At 36.7% G+C, this 20,221-nt stretch overlaps 1 long non-coding RNA gene and 1 pseudogene across 2 annotated transcripts; one reads left to right on the top strand and one right to left on the bottom strand.

The window, feature by feature from the left end:
- Positions 1–7,430: 7,430 nt before the first annotated feature.
- Positions 7,431–8,505, bottom strand: LOC122327583. 2 transcript variants are annotated; one of them, XR_006247658.1, is made up of 3 exons: positions 8,360–8,505; positions 7,886–7,918; positions 7,431–7,613 (listed from the first exon to the last, which is right to left on the bottom strand). It is a non-coding gene; the product is annotated as an uncharacterized LOC122327583 (long non-coding RNA). The 2 variants fall into 2 exon arrangements; XR_006247659.1 differs by having other exon boundaries at positions 8,138–8,364.
- Positions 8,506–16,172: 7,667 nt separating this feature from the next.
- Positions 16,173–18,480, top strand: LOC122327556 (annotated as a pseudogene).
- Positions 18,481–20,221: the final 1,741 nt, after the last annotated feature.

Below are 20,221 nucleotides of genomic sequence, written 5' to 3'. Positions count from 1 at the left end.
GACCATCAAGAACACCGACCTGAGCACTCTGGATACTATCACATCCAGATCAAACACAGTGGAGGGACCTCATTCAGGATGTTGATGGTTTCTGTCAGTGGTGAGTAGCTCAAGTCAGAATAATAGTTTTTCCTCACCATTTTAATGCACTGCCTTTGGCAAGGTTACTTGAAAACATTTCAGCTTTTGTTTTCTTTACAGCAAATGAACTTTTCATAGATGGGTAAAAAAAAAAAAACTTTTTTGAGGAAACACTGAGGTCTTATGAACTAATCTGTAAATGACAGCCTCTCTGCAAACAGAGCCACTATTTATTTATTTTTTTGTATCAGATAAAAGTGAGTAAACCGTATTTGAATTACAAACAACTATAAAAGTAGGTCACAAAACTTAAAGGTAATAATTAGGTTAATAATGTAGATAATGTTCAGATTCTTGCACAGACCTGTTGTTTCTCTTCATAAGACCTCAATGTATCGTCAAGAGTCATGGATATTAATTTAGTTTTTGCCTTATATGTTTGCATGCATTGATTGAATCACCAAGCAAACTGAACCTCCATCGGCAAATTTCAATTTCTTGGGTAAACTAGACCTTTTTGTTTTTAGACCATTTCTATAGAAATCTGTAATTCTCCCACTGAACTATGCAAACACTATTCTGTTGTTTTTCCATCGGCTTTTACTGACATCATGTCTCTTTGTAAATCTCACTTGAATTTATAATTTTGTTTCTGAGTCATCAAACCAAAGTTGAGAAACAAATATGAAGTTTCTTCTTGAGAAGACTGATAAAACTACATCTAAATTATCTTTAGTAACAACTTTATGCTTCTCACGTGCACACACTTGATCTGTTCCTATGCCGTGGTCGTCATGAGGCAGAAGAGAGAAGAAGATATCGAAGGAGGAGGGAACGAATGTGACTCTAGAGATTGAAACACAGAAGGATGATCAGATTCTGTGGATGTTTGGAGCTGAAGAGACTCTCGTGGCTCAAATCAAAGGAGAGACCAGAGAGACACGTGATGTTCCTGATGAGAGATTCACAAACAGACTGAAGCTGGAAGAATCTGGATCTCTGACCATCAGAAACATCACAGCTGAACACACCGGAGCCTATAAAGCCCAGATCGCCAGTCGCGGGAAGTGTCTCATACAAGAAATTCAAGGTTGTTATGCTTGGTAAGTAACTGTTTTAAACGAATTAATTTAAAAGTGAAACTAACACATTTCTTCATTTCTCTTCTGCTCTGATGTACAGCGGAGTATGTGCCAGTGAAGAAGGGAGATGCTGTTACGCTACACACTGACTCCAAAACACAGAGAAACGATCAGATACGCTGGATGTTTGGAGAGAAAACTCTCCTCACTGAAATCAAAGAAGGGAGCGGAGAGATCTCTACATATGATGATGTTCTTAACGGGAGATTCAGAGACAGACTGAAGATGGACGAGCCGGACGGATCACTGACCATCACTAACTTCACGACACAACACACTGGACTCTACACAGTGAAGATCAACAGAAGCGAGAAACCTACAGAAACAAGAGTTTTGATGTTTTTGCCAGAGGTGAGTGTCTCCGGTCAGTTTAATAATGACCACAGGCTCTTCCTCATACAGTCTGCTTTTTATCTGCAGGTGAAATTATTAAAGACCAGACCATTTATTTAGACCAGAACACTGCCTTTCTTCTTCTTCTGAAATGCAGCAAACTGATAAAACAGCATTTAAAATCTTAGAAATTTCAAAGGGCTGTGCAGAATGACAATATATACTGTGACATTCAATATAATGTAAGTATTGTTGGAGATTTTGACATTTTAATTTTTTATCACAGTAAGCAAATATATCTATGTAGTATAGTGATACTTAAAGTTATTGTCCCGATACAGTTAAAATAAAACATGCCTGAATAAAAAAAAACTATTTTGTGATAAGTCCTAAAGAAAATCTTGATCTCCTGATGTTTTCTTGTGTTTCTCTGTTCCTATGTGCCGCTGTGACGAATGAAGTTTCAGTGATTTCAGAGGAAAAGGAGGTAAATGGTAAGATTCTGTTGAATATTTTCACTTTAAAACGATCTGATGAGTGTGTTGTGGCTTCATTCTGTTGATTCATTCATATTTGAAACGCAGTGTAAATGAAGGTAAATGAGTTCCAAATATAATAAATATCATGTTAATTTTTGAGAGAAGTGCGTAAGCTGTATTGAAACCATTAAATGAGTCAAATGCCATTTTTGTATGAAATATATGTCATATATGAATGAATCTCTTTTTAGTTTGTTATTGTCTCTGTATTTTCTGACTGATTCACAGAAAATGAAGTGAAGTCTGATGGAGATCATCTGAATGTATGAAGACTGAAATCATCAACACAGAAATGAAGAAATGAGCCGTGTCCTTTGGATTTAGATGAACGTACAGATAAAACCCATTTTAATGATGTTATGCTTCACACCTCTTTTAGCTTAGTAGTGGTCAGAAATATCATATAGCTTTTATAATATATATTTTACCACAGCAGTGTTTCTCTAACCACTGTATTTGCTGCTTTATGTAATAATTAACACTAAAATCTGGTTAATATTCAAGTTTTTCTTTGAGTTCGGATCATGTGTAGAAATTCATCAGACAGTGAGACGATTCAGAAACATCTCTGACCATTAATGACCATCTGACATTTCTCTTCTACTACTAAAATTTGTGTTATTTTGCTGTTAAATTGTAAATGCTGTGCATTTTTCTACTGCTGTATTATGTAAGTTAACATAAATGTAATCCGAAAGATATGTTCTGAAGTCAATCAGATGTGAATGTAAAAGTGAATCATGTGTAAATGTGAATTTAGAGTGTCTTTGTAAGAACTTCAGTTAGCCTTTGAGTTTAAAAACTAGTCATATCTGTCATGTTTATCAGTTGATGTATCAAAACTCTTTGGCCTTTTTTGAGCTGGATGCTAATGGTCTACATCAGATTTGTAGCTGCACTGGTCTCATGAAATGATAGCTACGCTTCGTACTGATGTCTTTTGCTGTTTATTTGTTTCTCTGCTCTCGCTCTCTTTTAGCAGACACTGTGAAACTTAAAATAAAACATTAATATTCAAACATACAGTCCTATTTCACAGTCTCGCCTTCAAATATCCATTGACAAAATCTGAATCCAATTACGCCACTAACATAACATTGTTCACAAACTAATATAAACAACATTAAACACAAAGTGCAACAGACCTGAACATGAATTACCGTGTGCGCCCTCTTAGACCATGCAGATAAAACTTTCCATGTGCGTTTCTCTGCATTCCATGTTTGAATTACCCAGAATGCAATTGTCCCGCGCTCAAACATGTGACCTATTACGTACGTCCTTAACTATAAACACATTTTTTAAGATTTTTTTTACAAAAAATTTACAAGATTCAATGATCTATGCCTTCACCGGACCCGGAGATCAGCTGAATGGATTCGAAAACGATAAAAGTCAACTGTTTAACTGTTTAGAGTTATTATTCAAACATGTGGAGTGTTCCTTTGAAGATGTGTGCCTTGTTTTCTTAGATACGTGTAGTTCCAACATCTACCAGCAGAGGCAAACAGGCCGAACTAACCAGAAGAGAAGAAGGCCAATAACTAATGAATCCATCTCTGGAAACAATGAGGATTTTATTCTCCTTTACCAGTGTTGAGTCTGACAGCATCTGATTACTTTTGAGTACTTTGATGATGACTTATAAAGGGTTAAAGTTATTAATTACTAATTGATGATTATTGATGAACACCTGCTGTTATTGAGAATTAAAGAGAATCAGTTTTAAGCAGTTATAAGTTTATTTTACTGTATTTATGTGTTGCTGGACTAAACATTCAAAGTAGCAGAAGAGCTTGTTTTTTCTGCTTCTAGCTCATGATGATTGAACATCATGAAGTACTCTCTGTTTGGGTGATTGACTGACATTCAACTGTTACTGAACGACAACAAAAGTAGGCATCTGCTAAAAAAATAGCCACCTAAAAAAAATAGGGGAAAAATATTCAAGAGCTGAATTGGCTCAGACTTGAACATTATCACACGATTTATTCAAGGGACAGTGAATATTTGGTGTTTATCTGCTTACTCAGTTCTTTCACTTTCGGTGGATTTGGCACTTTACTTCACTGTTCTGTGTAAAGGTGAAGTCAGATTTTTTTGTCCTTCGACAGAACCAACCACATTTCTTAAAAATCATACCACAGTAAGTTTCCGTTTCAGTCTTCAGAGGAACTCCATATAATATGAGTCAGAAAAACATTTATAACTCATTAGTCATTTAGTGTGTGTGTGAATTAAGAGGGTCAAACGCTATCGTGGGTGGATTCATAATTCATATACCAGAGCAACAGCTTTAGGTAGATAGTCTTATTAGATTAGACGTCTTTATATTTGAAGAAAATGTTTCACATGTTTGTATTGATCTGTTTGTGCAGGCAGGATGTGATGTGTAAGTTGTGAAAACATTTGTAAGGCTTAATATCAGAATCTGTCTTCAGGCTTTATAAACTTACAAGGACCTAAACTGTTCCTATTTTTGTTTTTCAGGTGTGTTTGGTGCTGAAACACAGTCAATGACTGTAATGGAGGAGATTCTGTGACTCTAAACACTGACGTTACTGAAATACGGCAAACGGATGATATACTGTGGAAATTTGGAGCTCAAAAATCTCTCATAGCTAAAATCAATCGAGAGGTTGGGATCTTCTCTACGCATGATGGTCCTGACGGGAGATTCAGAGACAGACTGAAGCTGGATTATCAGACTGGATCTCTGACCATCGAGAACATCAGAACTCAACACGCTGGACTTTACAAAGTAAAGATAATTGCAGCTAAACTGTCATCAAAAACATTCAACGTTTCTGTCCATGATGGTGAGTGGAAATATTTTTGTTTTTCACACATTTATTTAAACTTGTTTTCCATTGGATAAAGCTTAGGACCCACTGTTGTATTTCAATGGAGGAGATCAGATGGTTAGACATCCATTACGTTGACCAGCATGTATTACCAGCCCGTTCCCATGGCAATTCGTAGATATTTTACGAGGTGGCTAATTCTTACAAAACCATACGACATGATAAATTTTTGTTAAAACACATGTATTTTACAAATTCACAATTCGAATGAATTTTCATAAGAATGACCTACACCTAACCCTACCCTTGTACAAATTACAACGAATTAGCCACCTCGTAAAATATCTACGAATTGGTCGTGAGACTGTGTTGGTATTACATGTTTTTTAAACTGTATGCTTTTACTGAATATTACCACAGTTTTTTTCTCTTTCTATTAGTATTTCTTTAGCAGTTTTATATTATACCCATAGGCCACTTTACCAGGCTTAAATGTAAACTAAACACTTTTGGTTATATATTTATTTGGTAACACTTTCTACAAAGCCTGCAATTATAATAATACGTTATAAATGTATTCTTAAGGCATTGTAACAAATGCATAATGCATTATAGGCCTTAATATGTTTTAATATGTTGTATCATTTTAAAATATTCATAAAAAAGTGATATAATATTATACATTTCTTATATGTGGTTATAGCTTTTAACAGTATGATCATTTATAGCACACAATGAACACGATTCTTCCACTTAAGTTATAATGCATTATAAGTCTCATATCTTGCCATTTTAATTGTTACTTTATAGATGTGATAATAATAACAATGCATTTTTTTTCCTCAAACAGCCATATTTGCTATATACTGTTCTTTTTTTATAATATCAGTTTGAGTATTTTGATGTTACCCTTTATACAGCTGCTAAGTAACTAGTATTAGTAGTGTGTCTGCTAAATATATGCTAACACTTTATTTTGACGATTCGTTTAGTGAGTATAAGATACTTTTGCGAATGTGAACATTCTACCTACCCTACCTAAGTCTACTAATACACTTAGGTTGATATAATAAAAATAGCATTTAATTCGGAGTTGAAAGTATAAGCTAGCTCACATTAGCATCAGTATAAGCTTCACAGGAAACACCTCACCACTCACAAGATGCTAGTTACTCTGCAAATCTTAAATAAACACTGTCAATATGTGATATAGTCCATTAAATGGAGTAGATTTAATATGGTGTTTATTGTGTGTTATAAATAATCATATGCTTTATCACAAATAAGTAAATATTATAATTGTTTTTACGATTATTCATGAGATATTATCTCACACATATATACATCATTATAACGCCTTTAAAAATCCCCTTATAAATACGGGCTTCATAGAAAGTGTTAACATTTATTTTACAAAACGGGGGAATTCCACTCTGTATGTCCCGCGCTATTTTTCTATTTCATTTGAAATTACTTCACACTTGTCACAATCCTATTTTGTTATTGCCGTTTCCTCCAGAAGTTCACGTCCATTGGTGTGATTCTACTGAATCTGTGATCCGATTGGTCGCCTCGGCTCTGGTGGGCGTGGCTGTTGCTGCCGTTCTGGTTTATGACATCAGATGCACAAGATGAGGAGAAAATGCTTTTAATTTTAATCACTAAAAATGCTAATTTAAAGTTTTCAAAAAATAAACAAATCACTGTTTGAGGAAAAGTATATAAATTATAGCAATAATTATAGCAATAAGGCCTGTATATAAATTTGAGTGCTTGCTTTATTTTTTTTTTTTTTTTTTTTTTTTTACTGCCATATGGTTTTCATTAAAATAAAGTGCATCTATAAAGCCCTTTCTTGGCTTGAGCAAAACGCAGCACTTGTCCTGACTTTTTGTAAAGCATAAGTCACTTTTAATAGCAAAAAACACACACTATTATTTAGTATGGGTCCATAACCCCATGAAGCATATAGTTATGATTTTGTAGTGCCGTTTCATCTTCAGAGTAGTTTGTGATTGTCTGATGGAACTAGAAGGTATTTTTAGTTTTTAAGATGTTTTTTTCTAAACTGTGTCTGGCCAGATACATCTGGAGTATTAACGTTAGTATGAACATTTCACAAAAAAGTCCTTCCATAAGTTTTACTTATATATTTTTATGCGGTAACATTACAACAGCTAATAAACGTGCACCAGATAACAGAAATGCTTAGCTTTTAAACTCAAAGGCTAATTGAAGTGCTTCAACATTGAATAAAAAGACACTCTAAATTCACATTTACACACAATTCTCTTTTACATTTACATCTGATTCACTTCATAACATATCTTTTGGATTGCATTGATGTTAATTTACCGCAGTAGAAAAATGCACAGCATTTACAATTTAACAGCAAAACAATAAAAATCTTAACTTGGTTAGTTGGTTAGTTTCAACACAAGTGTCAGATGGTCATTGATGGTCAAAGATGTTTCTGAATCGTCTCATAGTCTGATGAATTTCTACACATGATCCGAACTCATAGATGAACATCTATTTTAGTGTTATTTATTACATAAAGCAGCACATACAGTGGTTAGAGAAATGCTGTGATAAACTATATTTTCTAAAAGCTATATGATATTTGTGAGTACACGGCTCATTTCTTCATTTCTGTGTTGATGATTTCAGTCTTCATACATTCAGATGATTTCCATCAGACTTCACTTCATTTTCTGTGAATCAGTCAGAAAATACAGAGACAATAACGAACTAAAAAGAGATTCACTCATATATGAGATATATTTTATACAAAAATGGCATTTGACTCATTTAATGGTTTCAATACAGCTTACGCACTTTTCTAAAAAATTAACATGATATTTATTATATTTGGAACTCATTTACCTTCATTTACACTCGTTTCAAATATGAATAAATCAACAGAATGAAGTCACAACACACTCATCAGATCGTTTTAAAGTGAAAATATTCAACAGAATCTTACCATTTACCTCCTTTTCCTCTGAAATCACTGAAACTTCATTCGTCACAATGGCACATAGGAACAGAGAAACACAAGAAAACATCAGGAGATCAAGATTTTCTTTAGGACTTATCACAAAATAGTTTTTTTTTATTCAGGCATGTTTTATTTTAACTGTATCGGGACAATAACTTTAAGTATCACTATACTACATAGATATATTTGCTTACTGTGATAAAAAATTAAAATGTCAAAATCTCCAACAATACTTACATTATATTGAATGTCACAGTATATATTGTCATTCTGCACAGCCCTTTGAAATTTCTAAGATTTTAGATGCTGTTTTATCAGTTTGCTGCATTTCAGAGAAGAAGAAAGGCAGTGTTCTGGTCTAAATAAATGGTCTGGTCTTTAATAATTTCACCTGCAGATAAAAAGCAGACTGTATGAGGAAGAGCTGTGGTCATTATTAAACTGACCGGAGACACTCACCTCTGGCAAAACATCAAAACTCTTGTTTCTGTAGGTTTCTGCGCTTCTGTTGATCTTCACCGTGTAGAGTCCAGTGTGTTGTGTCGTGAAGTTAGTGATGGTCAGTGATCCGGTCCGCTCGTCCAGCTTCAGTCTGTCTCTGAATCTCCGTTAAGAACATCATCATATGTAGAGATCTCTCCGCTCCTTCTTTGATTTCAGCGAGGAGAGTTTTCTCTCCAAACATCCAGCGTATCTGATCGTTTCTCTGTGTTTTGGAGTCAGTGTGTAGCGTAACAGCATCTCCCTTCTTCACTGGCACATACTCCGCTGTACGTCAGAGCAGAAGAGAAATGAAGAAATGTGTTCGTTTCACTTTTAAATTAATTCGTTTAAAACAGTTACTTACCAAGCATAACAACCTTGAATTTCTTGTATGAGACACTTCCGCGGCTGACGATCTGGGCTTTATAGGCTCCGGTGTGTTCAGCTGTGATGTTTCTGATGGTCAGAGATCCAGACTCTTCCAGCTTCAGTCTGTTTGTGAATCTCTCATCAGGAACATCACGTGTCTCTCTGGTCTCTCCTTTGATTTGAGCCACGAGAGTCTCTTCAGCTCCGAACATCCACAGAATCTGATCATCCTTCTGTGTTTCAATCTCTAGAGTCACATTCGTTCCCTCCTCCGCCGATATCGTCCTCTCTTCGTTCATGACGGCACGGCATAGAAACAGAGAAATACGATGTTGGCATTAGATCAAGTGTGTGCCGTGAGCAGCATAGTGTGTTGTTACTAAAGAGAATTTAAACGTAGTTTTGTTTTGTTTGCACTTCATTTTGTTAAAGATTTAAATCCAAAAGCGTCTATGTTGTAAAGTATTCAACGATCAAAAATGTTTAGTTGTAATCACATATCAATCGCTAGCAGCTGACAGTGCTGTCATGCATTGTATCAATCACCACAGTTTTAGCTAAAAATAAAAAAAGTTCACCTTCATTAAAGAACGCATGGCAAATTTTCATTTTTGGTGTGAACTATCGCATTGATCTTTATTATTCTGACTTGAGCTACTCACCACTGACAGAAACCATCAACATCCTGAATGTGGTCCCTCTGTCGTGTTCGATCTGGATTTCATAGTATCCAGAGTGCTCAGGTCCGGTGTTCTTGATGGTCAGAGATCCCGTCAGATGATCCAGCTTCAGTCTGTTTCTGAATCTCCCGTCAGCTTTACCCTCGAACGGAAAGATCTCACCGGTCTCTACATTGATCTCAGCTATGGGAGCTCTCATGCACTGATCTCCAAACAACCACTTTATCTGCTTATCTTTGTTTAAATCGAAATCAGAATTTAGAGTGAGATCATCTCCCTCCATCACCGATATAGTCCTCCCTTCATAGAAAGAGACAAATACAACAGCTAGATTAGATCAAGAGCATTTGAATTATTTGTCAGTATTTGACATTTCTAGAGGTTGATCACTCAGGTGATGCAATACTCCTTACACTGCTAAACGAAGATGAAATGCTGTATAAAAGACACAATTAAAGTAAGTATGGTCTTTTTCTGATATAACGGTCTAATGCGCAGGGTTCACACAACAGCAGAATACAGGATCGACAACCAAATTTTCTTTACAGGTGTGAGTCTCGAAATGTCTTGTTCACACAGCAGTTTACAGTCGTGTTTCGATTTCTGTTTGTATGAACGAGCAGCAGGAGTCAAGCCCGTATTCCTTACCAGTAACCATAGCGACATTGACCGAAGTATTATCAGTATTATTTCTGACAAGACAAGAGTTCATCCGTCAAATCTTCATTAACTGACAGAAAATTTGGGTGGTGACTGGAGAGCGAAGTGTTTGAATCGCAAGCCAGAACACAAAACTGACTGGAGCAGACTGGGTGAAAACGGACAAGATCTAAAACTTTCAGATGACACCTAGCTTATTTCTCTGTCACTGTAAGTTTTTTGGGGTAACCCACAGTAAAGGAGAATAAGCTGAGTGTCATCAGCTGAGCGACTCCTGTTGCACGTTCATATTCTAAACTCAACTGTAAACTGCTGTGTGAACGAGACATTTTGAGACTCACACCTGTAAAGAAAATACGGATATCTGCGCTGTGTGAACGGAGCCATATTGCGTAAATAAGCTCATGCAATTTGAATATGAACACACAAAAGGAGAGGAAAGTGTTGCAGAAAGAAGCAGCTTTTGTTTCTGCTCTGATAACCGCAAAACTAAATAAACTCTGAATGGATTCTGAACAATTTCAAGCGGAATTACCTGTAGAAAAAAATATTAAAAGTACTGTCAATATTACAGTAAAAGACAGGAGATGCTTACCATTGACTGAAACTGTGAATCTTTTGTATGAGAGCCAACTCATCATGTGACATTTCTTGATCTGTAGTATATAGACTCCATCGTGTTTCACTTCAATGTTTCTGATGGTCAGGATCCAGTCTCATCCAGCATCAGTCTGTCTGTGAATCTCCCATCACCACCATCAAATGTCTCTCTGGTACCTTCTCTGATTTCAGCGATACGAGCACCTAGAGCTTCAAACGTCCACAGGATCCGATCTTCTGCCTCTATATTAGCGTCAGTGTGAAGTGTGACGTCTTCTCCCTCCTTTACTATCATATCCTTCTTTCTATGTATAACTGCACACAAACCATCAATGACTTGAGAATATTCTGATATAGTGATTTTCTCATGCTGTTTCAAGTGTAATACTTACATTGTCTTATTTTTAGTTTAGAGATCTTGCAGCGATAGTAAATAGCAACAATTAAAATCGCCAGCAGGAAAGCAACAGATATCCCTGCTACAGCACCGGAAGACACACCTGAACCTGAAACGATAAAAACAGATGTGTCCGATCTATAACTAACACTAAACATCAGCGCTATATAACCTGAGTGAAGATCTGATGCTGTAATGATAAAGACACTGTCATTATGAATGTGTTTGATCTAAGACTATTATAAGTTTTGTACTCTGAAAGTTACAGTAAGGCCTCATTGTTCACTGAAGTTTGTTCTTTTAAAGGGAGGTTTCTCATTACGAGTCTTTCCCGTCACAGACTCACAATCATTGAGTTACTCACCACCGACATTAATGATGAATCTCCTGTTTCTCATCTGTTCGCTGCTGCTGATCTTCACTGTATAAAGTCCGGAGTCTGTGTTTTTGATATTCTCGATGGTCAGAGATCCAGTCTGATCATTCAGCTGCAGTCTGTCTCTGAATCTCTCATCAGTGTTTAAAGATAAGCCATTGGTCTCTATATCACTCTTAGCTATGAGTTTTCCTTCTCCTCCAAACCTCCACACTATCAGCTCATCTCCATGTAGTTCATTAACATCAGTCTGAAGAGTAACAGAATCTCCCTCTTTCACAGACACGCTCTTTGTTTGAGCTTCACCAACATCAATAACGGATGGAGACTCTACAAGAAACAAATTCAAAGACTTATTCGAAGAATTATGAAGTTTTACAGTTGATTAATATATATATATTATAATACTACATAAAGCATATGCAGAATAACAAAGCATTGAATTTTTGTTTTACAAAACAATGTAATGCAAAGTCTATGATGCTATGATTCTGTAAGACCGTTGAACACAGTATGAATAATATTTTCCTGGCTTTATGCTCAATCTCAGTTTAGAAGCAACATCTACATTTTATTATTACAAATATAGATATCCTCACCATAGACAGCAACAAAAAATTTAGCATTTGATGTCCCACTGCTGTGGTCGATCTGTAGTTTATAAAGTCCAGAGTGTTTGGTTCTCATGTTCTTGATGGTCAGAGATCCAGTCTGATTCAGCTGTAGTCTGTCTCTGAATATCTCTGTCATTAGTATATGAGAAATCATCTCCATCGGTTCTAGCAATGCTGGATCCTTCACCTCCAAACCTCCACTGTATCAGATTAAATCCCTGTACTTGGGTAAGATTCATGTTTAGATTGACCGAATCTCCCTCCATCGCTGATAAAACTTCATCATCTCCAGAACCAAACACCCCTGAGGAACAGAAAGCTTTAGAGATTAACTGCTTCTACGTACCGTTGAGCATGTATTCATTTAGTAGACACTTTTTCCAAATATGACCTATAAACACAACATACATTCATAAGACAATAACATGCTGTATGTATATAATAATGATAATATTAATATATAATAATAAAACAGATAGTATAGCATTTTTGGATTTTGGACAAATAAGGGGTAGAGCTGAATAATTACCCAAAAACAATTAAAAAACATTCAGTTTACATCTACATTGTTGGACACTTCCTTATATGTTCCCATATTTAATACAAATTAAATAGTAACAGATTAAATAGTAAACCCATAAATAATAAAAACCATCTTAATTCATTTTCTTGTAGTACTGTGCATTTTCAGACAAATGAGCCAGTGAACGCTGAACTGTTTCCGGTGCCAAATGTTAAACTGAAAGTCTAAGAGAAACTTACCGCGCATTAATAACAAAGACAGAAATATCTTGAAAGTCATATTGTTGACGATTTCAACCAAATCAGATTTCCATGGATATTATTAATACTCGTCGGTGAACCACACCCTCCCGACAGACAGCTAACGCAATGCTCACAATAACAACAGAGAAATCTGAATCGCTGAAACGACTAAATAAATTAACACGACGATTTATGAGAGCTTCGTTTAAGTTTGACGTTTCCAAAATCTGCAATAGCAGCGCGAACGACTTAAATGGCGGTTACTTCCGTGCGTTCCGTCGACAGTTAGTGTTCTTGGAGGTGGACTTCACTTCGGAGGGCATTCCGTTATAAGAGAGATATTCCAAATAGAAACTAGCCAACACGTCCAGGGCTCCACGTACGGCATGGAGGAACTTACATCACTTCTGAAGGAGGTGGAGAGGGAAATACACCCACCAATATAAAACTATGAATAAAATATAACGACGCTGAATAGACTCGGACTGGAGTAGTATCGAGTTTATTTAGTTGTGATTGCACGCGACCGTTAAAATGCAAATAGCGCGATAGGTTAATAAACTACAAATTAGCTACACACATCTAATATAACTACATTGTTTTATATTAAACATCGTCGCAGACATTTACTCACGTTTAAATATGATTTTATAATAAAACATTTACACATATCAAAGGTGTATTATATAAACATGTATAGCTATGACATCATTTTACACATCAAAGGTCGTGTGTGAGGGTTTTTCGAATAAGTAACTTTCATAACTTTATCGCATATCCCACGCTCAACAAAATGAGGACAGTGAAGTGCTTGGGAACCGTTTTCTTCTTTACAGCGGACTTCAAACTAAATGCATCTTCATTGCCACCTGCTGTTTGCATGAACCAGAACATTCTTCCCTCTCTATCTGATTCTGAAAATAAAATTATTGTCAGCATATTTGCACTGTGGAAAAGGTGTAGGACAGGCGGCCTACAATACAAAATACGCAATAGGAAGAGAAGGTAATAAGGTAATATCAAGTCTTGGCAACCAATCCAGAATGTACCAGCGAGATTAGTCTTTATCGAGAAGAAAAGAGCATCAGTTTGCACTGGCTACCAACAGCCGCTTGTATCAGGTTCTGGTGTTTGCCTAAAAAACAACCACTGGTTCTGCACCTTTACCACTACTTCTGACTTGCGTGTCCTCCAGAATCTGGTGTTCTTTAAAACGGTAATGCATTTAAAGAAACGCAAGCTGCATAACGCATTACTTTTTAATTTACAAGAAAATATCTAGTCCAAAAATTACTTCAGATAAACTAACATTCGTGCTTCATCAAATTTTTTTTTTATCACAAAGAGCGTTCAACTTTCTTTTTCTGCGTTCTACCGTACAGACTCTTTCTTCAGCCTGAGGTTTATTCGTTACACTTTTTGGTATGAAAAGGCTTTTAAATTTGGATAAAACAATTATATTAAACAATCAGGCCCTGCTCATATTTAAAATGTAAAGCAAAGTAATGTCACATAAGTAACCTAAGTAACCTAATTAGTTACTTTTATCAGGAGTAAAGCGATACTGTAATGCGTTACTTTTAAAAGTAACTTTTCCCAACACTGCTTCCACTGCCCTTTACATTGACTCTTCTCTGCTGATGCTTCTACTTTTAATTATTTTTGCTTATTATTGTCACTTCCTTCATCCAACGATCCTCCTACCTTTTCCCACTCACTATCACCAGTACTAATCTCCCGCACCTGCAGCCACTGACCTTCACGCCATGTAACCCACTCACTCCATTCCTTCATTGGCTGATCTCAAGGTTACACTCTGCTCTGGTCGTCTCTCCGTCTGCCTACCTTCCTCGAAAGACTCTCTTAAGAAATAACTTTATTCTTACCCTTTGAACTGCTTACTAAAAAGATATACTCAGTTAATTTATGTTCTCTTGAAGGCTTGAAGCCCTGTGTTCAATAAGATCCCTTCTTTGCCAGCATCCAGATTTTGTCTCCTTTACCAGAGTGTGACAATTATTAACAAAACTACATTAGACTCACATTAGATACAAATGTCTGGTAAATGATTTAATGTAAATGTAACGCAAGTTTATTAAGTAGTAACAAGTGAATGATAATGTTAACAAACCTAGCCTACACTGCATTGTGAAGAGCCAATGTCAAGATCCAGCACACTTTTAAATGGTTGGTGTCAGTTTTCATAAATCGTAGGTGTCACTTTATAATGCCTGACTGGTAAGTAAATTATTGGTGGAATGTGTAATTTTGAATTTGATTACTTCATGGACAAAAATTGGCCAACCCTTGAGCTAGATAAACAAGTTTATTCCACAACTGGCACATTGGCCTTGGCAGTGGTGATATCTGTGCGATTCACACACCTGTGGGCATCAGGACAACTTGTTTTGTCCGATGTCTGCAGTATATATATGGGTGCTGAAAAGTTTCAGAGCATAAAAATCTCAGACAGACTGAAAACATGCTGAGGATCCTCTTACTGAGCGTGCTGGCAACCTTGGGTAAGACACTTTTCCTCAGAATCACTCAAATGTAGTATAGAGTTTTCCAAGTTAACAAATGCATATTTTCCAGATGTAAAAAAAAAATTAAAATCTATATGTGTTTAAACTAAAACCCTAAGTGTGCTTTTGTGTCCAGCCCTGGCTGAGCCCAGATATCTGGAGGATCTAGCCCGTGGGGAAAGGGTTATTGGTGGACAGGTGGCAAAACCCAACTCCTGGCCCTGGATGGTACAATACCTTTAACAACTCAACTGAAATCCTTTTAAATCCCACTAACAAAAGAAAATTGTAATCCAACATTATTGAGACATTATCGCTTTAAAAGATAAACCATTTGAAGTGCCTCTATTATAGGTTATGAAAGGTTCATGTTTTAATTTTGAGAGTCCCCAACAATAAGTTGACATGCATGCGAGGTAAAACACTTTATTTTCTAATCATTCGAATCTGGGATGATTAGTCGATTTTATTTGATGCAATGTTTGTTAATGTTCCAATGTTTTTGTTTTTATTTATTTACTTAAATTCATTTTTTCATTCATTATTTATTCACACCTCAGGCAATAGTCAAAAATCCATAATTGGGGCAGTTTAATTTGGGATCACTTCACAAATCACTCAGATTTCATTTGAAACACCCTACTTTGTGTTCTGAAGGTCCCACCTTTGGAACGAACAGTGCATTTTGAACATGCAACAGAACATTTTGGAATGGAATAAGTTTCTACTGTTCTACTGTTCTCAAATTCTAACTGAAATCACTGTCTCTTTCTCAGATCTCTCCAGTACCTGGAGGGTGGCTACTACTACCTTACCTGTGGTGGGACTCTGATCAGACCAGGATAGGTGATGACAGCCGCCCACTGCGTTGACACGTAAAGAATCTGTGGTGTTCTTTATCTAGACGAAGAAATAAGAAATAAGTGAAGTGACTGCCAAGCATAGTAACCCATACTCATGATTTGTCCTCTGCATTATCCCATCCAAGTCAGCACACACATTAGGAGCCCTGATTAGTGAAAGTATACACCCTCAGATCAGTGGGCAGCCATTTTTGCTGCAAGGGCCAAGGAACGATTGGAGGTTAGGTGCTGTTGTGAATATTCATTTACTCCAACTCCTGCCAGTAATGGGAATCGAAACCTACAGTCCTTGGATTAGCAAGTCCAACTTGCTAACGATCAGGAGAAAATACTAACATAAACTTGTCAAAACTGATAACATGAGTGTGAATCTGAAGCAACTATACGTTGTACATTTTGGTCTCATTCATAAAATGAAAGTCATCAATCCCTTTCAGTCATTAGACAAAATGGCATAACACCTCAGAATATTATTTCCTGAGACCTGAAGCCTTTCTGAAGCACCTTTTCATTTTATGATTGAGTTGAGTTCTGAGGATGTCCTGGGATATGCCCACTTTCACACGACTGACACAGACGATTCACTTTCAAAGTGTTTGCAAAACATTTTAAAACTTCCAGTTTGCCTGATTGTATCCTTTTTGTCTGTGAGCAAAATTGACTAGCCTCTGAAAAATTTAGCAACTTTTTAAACGAGCTATTGGTGCATAACCAGCTAATGTTTCTTGACTCTACCTGTGTTTATGTGAATGTGTTATCTGTGCAGCTCCAGGAATAGGCGTGTCGTTCTGGGTGACCACGATGTCACCACCCATGAGGGTCGTGAACAGTACATGAGCGTCAGCCGTGTCTACATCCACCCCAACTGGAACAGCAACAGTTTGTCTTCAGGGTGTGTAAACAAAATAATGAAAATTTTATACAAAGCACATCACTATATCAGCAATACATAACTTTAATGCAACAAACAAAGTTTGTATCAATAGGTATACATGACCGTACACAAAGAGCAGTTCTGACAAATACACATCCTACACAAATGTATAACCAATTAAAAATTGCTTTAATGTGAAATATGTGACTAAACATACTTGACAACTCTGATTAATATTTTGAGTCTCCTCTCTACAGTGGGTATTGTGTTGTGTCGTTTTTATTGCAACAAAAGACCATCTGAGCAGCCCCTAGCATCAAAAAAATGCAGACAGTGATGTCTGCTCTTTTTTTTCAGATATGATATAGCTCTTCTTCGTCTGTCCACTGAAGCTCTGAACTCATATGTGCAGCCAGCCACCCTGCCACCTTCTGGAGAGAGGTTCTGCCCCACAACAACACCAGTTACTTCACCGGCTGGGGCCTCACATCCAGTCAGTTTGACTTTAAATAGCACAAATTTGCCAGGATATTGCCAGAAATCGCTGGTATGTAATTGTTGGTTTCTCTGTCATTTCATGGATGTGATCTTCATGCAGGTGGTGGGTCGATCTCTGCTGAGCTGAAAGAGGCCTCTCTGTCTGTGGTCGACTACAATACCTGCACTCTTAGCGACTGGTGGGAAGCACCGTGAAGAACAACATGGTTTGTGCTGGTGATGGCACCCTAGCTGGATGTCATGTGAGAAAACACCCTCAAAGCAGCCTGTCCTCCAACCAATACAGCCATATATGTTGTTTGTCAGGACATTTTCATATTAATGTTTTGTACTATTAAGGATAATGGGTTCAATCATAAAATTTGCACTATAGATCATGATTTCTGTAAGGCGTAGGTTTAGGTGTTCAGGTGTAAATATAAATCATAATAATTTGCTTGCACGATCGACCTACAGGGTTGTTTTTTGTTGGAGGGTTGTTTCTCCATCAAACAAATCATAAACCGTTACTCTGCACTGCGGTAAAATGTTTCAGTGTCTCAAAATAGCTCCTGTAATCTGGTTTTAGGGTGATTCTGGTGGTCCTCTGAACTGTTTGGTCAGCGGTCAGTACGTTGTTCATGGTGTGACCAGCTTCGTGTCAGCAGACTACAAGAAGACAACGGTCTTCACTCGTGTGTCTGCATACATCGGCTGGATCAGTGACGTAAGTGCATTTCATTAGCTCTACTGTATTTATAATAAACCAATTATGAATGTGCTTCAGGAACGTATAGTTTTACTTTGTTTGTTTCAGATCATCGGATAAACAGAAAAAACTGAGAAGATGAAAGACAGACATCCTCTGTTTACCCACATTTAACATCTGCTATGGGCAAACCATGTACAGTAAACTTTTTAATCATTTAATCTGGATTGAGCCAAAACTATTTTGTCCCACATCACATAAAAAGTAAAACAAGGATATCATAATAGGTGGTCTCAGTAAGGCAACATCAAAACGAATGCCGAGTAATAATGCTGAATAATCAAAACAGTAGTAAATATTGCTTTACTCAACAATCTCATGGATATATATGCCACAAGTGATTTGGAGAGTGTACATGTCTGAATGAGCTCTGCTGATTTTCCTGATTGTCACCAGAAAAAAACAAGTGAGGGACAAGAATAATGCTTCAGAATCTAGACACAGTCTAGTTAGAGATATCTCTAGTTTAATTACCAGTAGTAAAATTGTAATTTGAGATATCTGAAGTTAAAATTATATCTGGTATAAAATCAGATATATCTTTAATTACAATTTCTACTAGCCAAAACTCATTAGTAAAAAAATGTTTTCCAAGACAATAGAAGCTATGATTAGTCAAAATAACACTGTAGGTATCTGACAATCACAATGTAGATCTCTAAATTACAGGGGTTTTTTTGTTTGTTGGTTTTGTTCGGTTTTTCCTTTTTGGTCATCTGCTAGTCTAAACCAGGGCTGAGTCTTGGCGCTAGTAGCCTTACCACCAGCACAGCAACAGTTTGCACCAACCACAAATCATAGAAATAGCTGCAATCACCAACAACGCAACAATGGCAGCAGCACATATACCTATTATCCAACCATCAGACAGACCTGAATGTGAAACAGAGAAAGACAGATGGTTAGTCTGATCTATGTAACACCGAACACAGAGAGAACATCTACATCAAGCGTTTGATGGGAACATAAGACTGATTTTGATAATAACATTACAAGAGATCATATAGACTTAATAGAGCTTTTTAAACTGTATTTTAGAGTTACTCACCATCTGTGGTCGGCCTTGCTGTGACATTATTCAGTCTGTCTTGAAACGCTCCACCATACACGGAAAAACGTCCTTCAGAGATGTTAGCAATGTCTCCAAACATTCTTTCTCCCTCCATTCTGTCATCTCCCTCTATCACTGATATTTTCTTTATTTGACCTGTATCAACGCATAAAAAAACACTGAGGATAAAGCGAAACTGTCATTAACATCACCTATCAAATCTCAAAGTCTTGTGTATAAAGTTAGTTATCTCAGCTAATAATGCAACTGGTGAAAATACACCTTTCACACCTAACCTAATTTGTAATGTCATATTATTATTGAAATATTCCTCCGACTCCAGAGGTAGACATCTCTTGAGAACTGAACAGTTCTGAGCGTCTCTTTCTGTTCCTTCCTGTTATAAGTATTATCAGTTTACCCCAATGTTACTAAGGATTTCCGACTCTTTCTTTGCCAGTTTATTGATTTTCTGCCTGCTCTTGACTACAAACTTGGATTACCAGTGCGGTCTTGTTCCCAAGTCACCATGCAATGCTCCTGATTTTAATACATTTGTCATTATATTGGACTACTCACCTACAGTCACATTGATTGACTTGTATATGGTGTGTTTGCCACTGCTGCTGATCTCAAGCTCATAAAGTCCAGAGTGATTGATTTCAGTCTTATTAATGGTCAGAGATCCAGTCTGATGATCCAGCTCTAGTCTCTCTCTGAATCTCCCGTCTGGACCATCAGATATGTTAAAGATTCCAGCTGTTCCGTTGATTTCAGCTATAGGAGATTTCTGCTGTCCAAACCTCCACAGTATCACA

This window comes from Puntigrus tetrazona, chromosome 22, assembly GCF_018831695.1.
Source record: "Puntigrus tetrazona isolate hp1 chromosome 22, ASM1883169v1, whole genome shotgun sequence".
NCBI lineage: Eukaryota > Metazoa > Chordata > Actinopteri > Cypriniformes > Cyprinidae > Puntigrus > Puntigrus tetrazona.
Note: the sequence above shows the minus strand (reverse complement) of the source record. Positions and strands in the feature narration are given on the sequence as shown.